The sequence below is a fragment of the Puma concolor genome, chromosome D4 (genome assembly GCF_028749965.1).
Source record: "Puma concolor isolate L17-30 chromosome D4, mPumCon1.1.hap2, whole genome shotgun sequence".
Taxonomy (NCBI): domain Eukaryota; kingdom Metazoa; phylum Chordata; class Mammalia; order Carnivora; family Felidae; genus Puma; species Puma concolor.
The window spans coordinates 62,420,287-62,429,573 of record NC_141679.1 but is presented as its reverse complement, the minus strand read 5'-3'; positions in this window follow the sequence as shown (position 1 = coordinate 62,429,573).

Here is a 9,287-nt window from a genome sequence, read left to right as displayed (position 1 = left end):
CCTATATTTAAGACTCTTACAAGCGCCTCTGACTAGGTTTTATGTTTTGTTTTTATTCAGCTTGACAATCTTTGTCTTTTAATGGGAGTATTTAGTATTTATATTTATGTAAATGATTTACTTATATACTTTACTGTGCTTATAATTTAATTTTTTTGTTTGTTCCACCTGTTTTTTTTTTTTTTTTTTTTTTTGCTTTTTCTTCTTTCTTCCCTTCTTTTGGGTAAATGAAGTTCTTTTATTGTTACTATTCCATTTTCCCTATTTGCTTGTAGTTATATATATACATACATATCTATGTACGTATATATTTCTATGTCTTTAATGGCTAGCCCCGCAATTAGAGGATGCTAACTTGAGTTATTAGTGTCTAATATAAGTTAGTACTTTTATCACTTCACTGACAATGCTAGGGCCTTAAAACTTAACTTCTACGTATTCCCCCAACCACCACCCATTTTGTGTTATTCTACACATCCTTTAGACCACACAATATAATATCATTGTTATACTCAGTATTCGTGTACATTTAGCCACACTTTTACTTTTTCCATTGTTATTCATTCTTTTTTATATTTCAGTGTTTTAGAGGAACTATTTTCCTTCTGTCTGAGGAACTTCCTTTAGTATCTTTCAGTGTGGGCTTATTTGGGATTAATTCTCTCAGGGTCATTTTGTCTAAAAATCTTTTCACTGTCCTCATTTTTTAGAAAAAACATCTTTTTAATTGATTTTCAAACTTATGAATATTTTCTCTTTTTTTAAGTTTATTATTTATTTTGAGAGAGAGACAAGAGTGCATGAGCAGGGGAGGGCAGAGAGAGAGGGAAAGAGGGAGAGAATCCCAAGCAGGCTTCACACTGCCAGCACAGAGACCGATATGGGGCTCGAACCCACAGACCATGAGATCATGACCTGAGCCGAAGTCAAGAGCCAGAAACTTAACTGACTGAGCCACCCAGGGGCCCCAAGTGCAGATATTTTCAACAATAGTACAAAGAGATCCCATATACCCTCACCCAGATTCCCCAATTATTCACATTTTGCCACTTTTGCCTCTCTCTATTAATGCATACTTTTTTCCTGAACCATTTGAGAGTAAATTGTAGACAGGATCCCTCATTTTTCTTTAATATTTCCGTGTATATTTCCTAAAACACAAACAGAACTCTCCTACATACCCACAAAATAAATATCAAAATCTATCGATGCCATCAGCAATTTTCTAATTGTTCCAATAATGCCTTTTGCAGATCCAGGATACAATCCAGGGTCATGTGTTGCATTTACTCATGGCGCCACTTTAGCCTGGAAGAGTTCTATACTTTTTTCTTACCTTCCATGACATTGATATTTTTGAAGAGTGTAATCCCATAACTTTGTAGAAAGTCTCTCCATTTGGATTTGTCTATAGTTTCCTAATGATCGGATTCAGTTTATGTATATTTGTCAGGAAAACCACAGAAGCGATTATGTGCTCTTTTCAGGGCATCCTGTCAGGTGGTACATGATGTTCACTATGTGTTGGCATTTGGTTAAGACGGTGTCTTGGAAGGTTATCCGCTCTAAGATTAATAGCTATTTTGTACGTAGGAATGAATAAATATTTTGTATTTATTAATAAGCATTTTGGGGATGATACATTGGGATGTAAATATCCCATTCCCCATCAAACTTTCACCCATTAATTTTAGCATTCATTGACTTTGTCTGAATCAGTTGTTGTGACAGTTGCCAAATACAACTGATGTTAGCATTTATTGTGTATTTATTAGCTGGTATTCTATTTTAAGGTGTAGCTTATGGGGCGCCTGGGTGGCGCAGTCGGCTAAGCGTCCGACTTCAGCCAGGTCACGATCTCGCGGTTCGGGAGTTCGAGCCCCGTGTCAGGCTCTGGGCTGATGGCTCAGAGCCTGGAGCCTGTTTCCGATTCTGTGTCTCCCTCTCTCTCTGCCCCTCCCCCGTTCATGCTCTGTCTCTCTCTGTCCCAAAAAATAAATAAAAAACGTTGAAAAAAAAATTAAAAAAAAAAAAAAGGTGTAGCTTTTCCCTCTATTAAATTCCCTTTTAAATTCATTTATTTGTGTGTGTGTGTGTGTGCATGTGTGTGTGTGTGTGTGTGTGTGTGTGTCAGTATGGATTTACAGAATTGGCATTTTATTTAATGGGTTATAATCTATGATCATCATTACTTATTTTGATGCTCAGATTTCCCCTGATTTGGGTGAGCATGGGTATGGGTGTTTGGGAGACCAGATACAGGTGGAGGGAGGGAGTCATTTCCAGCTGCCCTTATGTAATTTAGGCATGTTCTCAAAATTTTAGAGCACTTCTTTACTTTCAAGAACCACAAGATGTTCCTGGCTTGTCTTATATGTTCATTGTCCCCACCCTGGAGTCCTCCACCTTTCCAATGGATTTTTTGTTCCTTTTAGTGGAAAAAGGCATTTAATAAACCAAGATCTGGGTTACGAGGTGTGATCATTGCTACAGGTATATCATGGATTCTAGACCTTCTTGGTCTTGGTAGAAAGAGCTAGGCAATATTATCCATATACACATTCCACATACCCACATAAATTGTATCTGCCTATGTTAAAAAACCATGAGTTTACACTGACAGCTCCAGTTCCAGCCCAGCACTCTTTCCATGCCCAAAACTCCTTTGACAATGAGAAATCTGGGTCTTATTATCCTCAATATATTCACTTATTTATTTAAGCCCCCTGTATGTGACCACCACTAGGCCATATAGTATCTTTGTATGAAATAGAAAAAGCTATCTCTTCCGAGTGAATCCCACCCTGTCCCAGGAAGCAAAGCTTTCTGAGTCAGAGGCTGGATTTCAGGCCCCACTAACCCCTCAGCTGGCTGCCTTTGTGCAGAGAACAACATTCATAACCTGCAGCAGCCCTGTCAGTTTCACTCTGTGCTCCTGACAGTTATTCCATAATTCTTCTTTTAGTATAATTAAAATTTATGTGTGACACTGACAGAAATGGCACAAATAAAAAACAGTTTGGGTCGAATAAGCCATTTCATTTTATTTTTGCCTAACTAAAGTCTTGTGTGGCTTCTTCAAAGTCAATCATGTTCTTGGGAATCGAAAGCTCAAGGAAAATTTGGTGTGTTAGTCTGCTCTGCTAAGCCTCGGTGTTACTGTGGTTGGCACATGGCATGCCTTTGGGCTCAGAAAGTTTAGAAAAGACAAAGTTAGGGGAAAAGCTCCGAAGGATAAAAGGTATAGCAGTAAGGTGGGGAAGATGTGACATACAGGGAGAGAGAAAGAACTAAAGATACCTGTCTGAGAACTACAGAAGGAAGTTGCAAGGGCCCTGGTTGGCCTATAAAGAATTTTAAGAGGATTGTGTAATTCCTTAATTTCCCTCTTTCGAATTTTCTGATAAGTGCTAAATAGGGAGGGAGGCATTTTTTAATTGCTAATGTCATTGCTTTCATGGAAGTTTCCCTAATGTCTACTATGGCATGTCTATAGCCCCAACTCCAATTCATGGTAGAAATTTGTGTAAGAGGTGACACAAACTTGAGCCAGAGTAGAGAAGAAGGAAAGAGTCATCTAGGGCTAGAGAAGGCACAGTGACAATAATAATAGTATCTACTGAGTATTGGGCACTTACTCTGTGCCAAGCACTGTTCTACATGTTCCCACGGTGTTCACTCATTTTAGCTCACAACTGCAGAATGAGGAAGGCATTATTACTGCAGCATAGACAAGATAATAGGCTCAGAGAAGTTGAGTAACTTGCCCAGGGTCAGATGTTTATTGAGTGGTCACACAGTCATTCTACAGCCAGGAGGCGAACTTGGGTAGCTGGACCCTGTAGACTCAACCAGTGTTCTGTGCCACCTCTGATGGTGGGAAGGGGGATTGAGGCTCCTAATTGAGCCTTTCCCCCTAGGAATTTCTGATTGTCTAGAAGCAAAGTTGGCTTTCAGAGGCTGACCAAGCATGGGTATCCGTGTTTGGGGGACCAGAGGCAGGTAATAGGTGGCTGTTTGTAATGGCAGAGCCAGGGATAGAGATATGTGGGCACTTTTGAAAAGAAAAATCTCTCAAGATTTGTTCAGTATTTTAGTAGGTTCAGGAGAAACTGATTTTCTAGTAATAAAAATGGTGCGCCTCTTTATGTTAAAAATAAAGAATTTATTATGTCTACTTAATGTATCATAACACTTTACTTAGAAGTGTTGATGAGGGGCGCCTGGGTGGCGCAATCGGTTAAGCGTCCGACTTCAGCCAGGTCACGATCTCGCGGTCAGTGAGTTCGAGCCCCGCGTCAGGCTCTGGGCTGATGGCTCAGAGCCTGGAGCCTGTTTCCGATTCTGTGTCTCCCTCTCTCTCTGCCCCTCCCCCGTTCATGCTCTGTCTCTCTCTGTCCCAAAAATTTAAAAAAAAAAAAAAAAACATTAAAAAAAAAGAAGAGTTGATGAAATTTGAAACTTTTTCAAAGTTTATTTATTTATTTTGAGAGAGAGAGAGAGAACACACACGTGCATGGGAGAGGGGCAGAGACAGAGGGAGAGAGAGAAAGAGAGAGAATCCCAAACAGGCTCCCCATTGCCAGCATGAAGCCTGATATGGAACTCAAACTCATGAACCATGAGATCATGACCTGAGCTGAACTCAAAGAGTCAGACACCTAATCAACTGAGCCACCCAGGCACCCCAAAAATTGTTGAGGAATTTTGATTTTTCAGATAAAGATAGCTTTGGGGGGATATAATATTAAAGGGTTTAAAATTTAAATAATAAAAAGGATCACTCATTCCTTTAAAAAAATTTTTTTTAATGTTTATTTATTTTTGAGGGAGAGAGACAGAGCATGAGTGGGGGAGGGGAAGAGACAGAGAGGGAGACACAGAATCTGAAGCAGGCTTCAGGCTCTGAGCTGTTAGCACAGAGCCCGATGTGGGGCTTGAACTCGGGAACCATGAGATCATGACCTGAGCCAAAGTTGGACGCTCAACCGACTGAGCCACCCAGGCACCCCTAGATCACTCATTACTAATGAGCAGCCCTATCCTATGTCCTATTTGGTTTTAGAATATTAGCTGGCTAGTCTCAGAGTTGGTGGTATATCCAGGATTTGCACTATACACTTTGCATATGTAAAGAATTAAATACTCACCTTGCATTGGTTAGTGCCAGCTGAGAATATTTTTAAAATTTCTATTCCAATGTGCTATGTCAGTTTCAGCAGGTCCAATTTATATTTTGGTAGTTATCTGAAGGAGTTGTGTGGAAATCTGGGTTAGCAGACACCATATTCTTATTTATTCCAATAATGTCTTATCATCCCTTATAGAGCAGGTTACAGCAGGCTGCAATCCCTTTCTAACAGACTCATGAAAGTTTGAATTCTTTCCTTAAAGTGTTCAGTAGGGTGGGGGTGCCTGGGTGGTTCAGTCGGTTATGCATCCAACTTCAGCTCAGGTCATGATCTTGCAGTTCGTGAGTTTGGGCCCTGCATCGGGCTCTATGCCAACAACTCAGAGTCTGGAGCCTGCTTTGGCTTTGGTGTCTCCCTCTCTCTCTGCTCCTCCTCCACTCATGGTCTCTGTCTCTCTCTCTCAAAAATAAGTAAACCTTAAAAAAAGTTTTAAGTAAAAAAAAGTGATCAGTAGGATGGGCAACCTTAGTAGCTATGGTGAGCAGTGAAGGGAAACACTTCATAAGAGTTTGATGTTATTTACATGTTGTGTCTCTCCTAAACATTGGTGGGTAAGTCTGTGTCTGTGTGTGGTTGCTCCAGAGCCAGAAGAAAGTGCCCCAGGGAAGTTTCTACACCTAGTTCAGTTTCTGAAGTACAGTGATCACATGATGAACCCAAAGAGCTGAGACAAAGAGATGAGCCGGGTAAGCAGTCCCACCTTCGTGGAGGTTGCAATGTATTTCGTAAGTATGTGGGTGTCACAGGCAAAAAGTAGGGAAGGGGATCTCTTCCCAAGGAGTTTCTCTAGAAAGACTGCCCTGTAATTCAATACAAGTACCCTGTAATTCTTGAGATTAATCTTCATTCAGCCCTCATCTTCATCTCCCCATCATCCCCAGCCCCATCACCACCACCATCATGAAAAGAACTGGCCATTTTGGAGACTTCTAATTTTCCAGCTTCTGCTTTAATTTCTGTGATTCCTTTCTTTGATTTTTTAGTACCTGGGGATTTATCTTTCTTTTGAGGCCAGATATGTATTTTTTTAATGTCTATTTATATATTACCCAACATATATGTGTTGAGAGTGGAGAAGAATCTGCTAATTCCAGTTCAGTCTGCCATGCTGCTGGCAAACACATAGTGATTGACTGCTAATGTAGTGGATACTGCTGTAGGTGTTAGGGATAAAGCAAACAAAAATCCTGGCATTCATGACAATTCCACTCCTGTGGAAATCTACTCAGGACTTACCAGGTGCAGAGTACTATTCTAGGCTATAAATATATTAACTCATTGAACTGTCACAACTACCCTGTGAGAGAGGTGTCATTATTATATCCATCTTATAGATGAGGAAACTGAGACATATGGAGGTTAAAGTGACTTGCCCAAGGTCACTCTGGTAGTAAGCAGAGGAGCTAGGATGCGAACCCTGGAAGCATAGATGCCCTGTCCATGGTTTAACCAACACACCATATGGCCTTTCTGTATGCGAATCTATGCCTGGAACATGGCTCTTGATAGTTATTTGTTGAATGATTAAATGAAATGAATGAATGATCACTCTGTCCTATATCATCTGCTGTTCCATGCTATCATCTACCCTCTCCTTGAGGATAAGAACAATGTCTTCTTTGACTTTATAGTGCCAAGAACAGGGCCTGCATGGAGTACCTGCTCAGTAGAATGTTGACCACTGGAATAGATGAACTGCCAGATGGTTCCTAGAATGACAGTGCTTTTCAACTTTAACATGCATGAGTCACCTGGGAGTCTGGGAAAATGGAGACTGCAGAATTGAACCCTCAGGTCTTGGAATCTTCATTTTTAACAGATGCCACAATGGTCTGTGCACCTCCCTCTGGCCACATTCTGTAGGGGCTGTCAGGGAATAACTAAGAGCCATAGGGCACCAGACGTTGCTGGTAGGTCAGAGATCTTGACAGTTTGGGAGTTTTGAAGCCACATTTTATTTTATTTTATTTTATTTTATTTTATTTTATTTTATTTTATTATTTTTTAAATATTTATTTTTGAGAGAGAGACAGAGACAGAGAGAGAGGGAGACAGAATCTCAAGCAGGTGCTGTACTGTCAGTGGGGCTCGAACTCACAAACCATGAAATCATGACCTGAGCCAAAAATCAAGAGGCAGATGCTTAACTGACTGAGCCATCCAGGTGCCCCTGAAGCCCCACTTTAGAGAAAACCCTGGAAACTCAGCAAGGAGCAATTTGCTCCCCAGGGAACCCCAGGAAATTGCCTTCCATACATAGAATGACTCAGACCTGTAGCTTCTCAAGGTTATTGTCTCAGATTTGATGTTCCACAGATTGTCATAAAGAGCTACATTCTACCATCTACCATTGCTGAGCAAGGCACCTATGGGCTTATCTGAACATATCCCGGTTCCTGTTATAACTGATGGTTTGAACAGCAGCATTGACTTTTGGAAGTCTTAGTATAGGTGTTTACATGAAAGCACTTCAGACACAAGAAGTTAAGAAAGTAGAAGGCTATTATATAATAATATGGACATTGGGTAAAGAACCTGTCCTCTTAACTGGTCCCCAGTGTTCTTACCTGCTAAGTGAGAAGACTGGAGATGTCCTCCAGTCTTTCCATAATACTTGTAATAACATCTATCATTTATTGCATGCCTACTGTGTACCAAGCAATAGTTGAACTACCTTTATTGTGTCTGGTAGCTAATTCTCAGAATAATGTGACAGTATGGTCATTATGCTCCCAGAGAGATGTGTTATTTATTTATCTAATATATATCGATAGCTTGCTGTGTGCCAGGCATCAAGATGGACACTGAGTACTTTGTCAGGCACTGGGGCATAAGTTGCCCAAAGTCTCAAAGCTAGTAAGTGGTAGGACAGGAATCAACCTCAGGTATGTTAAACTGATGTCTGAACTCTTTCTTCTTCCTCTCCCACATTTCTTCTAAGATTCTATGTCTAAAAAGTATGTGTGAGGTCATTGACATTTTTTCCTAATTTCTATACCAGTGATTCCCCTGTTTGCACGTTAGAATCATTTATTAAGACTCTACTTCAAACTAATTAGATAAGTATTTCTAGGGAGGATTAGGGGAAAGGAGAGGCAGGAATCAATGTTTTGTTTTAATAATTGCCCAGGTGATTCAAATAGGTTGCCAGAATTCAAATAGGTTGCCAAACGCCAAAATCCTCTAGATTCTAATTTAAATTTTTTTTTCAACGTTTTTATTTATTTATGGGACAGACAGAGACAGAGCATGAACGGGGGAGGGGCAGAGAGAGAGGGAGACACAGAATCGGAAACAGGCTCCAGGCTCCGAGCCATCAGCCCAGAGCCTGACGCGGGGCTCGAACTCACGGACCGTGAGATCGTGACCTGGCTGAAGTCGGACGCTTAACCGACTGCACCACCCAGGCGCCCCTCTAGATTCTAATTTAAAAAAAAATTGTTTCTACTTGTGGTGAAGTCCATACAACATAAAATTTACCATCTTAACGATTTTTGAAGTATACTGTTTGGTAGTGTTAAGGATATTCACACTGTTGTGCAACCAATCCCCAGAGTTCTCTTCATCTTCCCAAATGGAAGCCCTGAACCCATTAAACAATAATTCCTCACTTCCTCCTCCCCACAGTCCTCAGCAACCACCATTCTATGGTTCTATTTTCAGTCTTTATGAATTTGCCTATTGTAGGTACCTGATATAAGTGGAATTATACAGTATTTGTCTTTTTGCGACTGGCTTATTTTACTTACCGTAATGTCCTCCAGGTTCATCCATGTTGTAGCATGTGTAAGAATTTATTTCCTTTCTGAGACTGAATAATACTACGTTGTGTGTATATTCCACATTTTATTTATCCATTCATTCATCAATGGACACTTCCAACTTGTGGCCATTGTGAATAATACTGCTGTGAACATAGGCATACAAATATCTGTTCAAAACCCTGCTTTCAGTTCTTTGGAGTACATACCCAGAAATGAAACTGCTGGATCCTATGATAATTCTATTTTTAATTTTTTGGAGAACTGCCATGCTGTTTTCCATAGCAACTGCACCATTTTATATTCCCAACAGTGCAAAAGGGTTCCAGTTTCT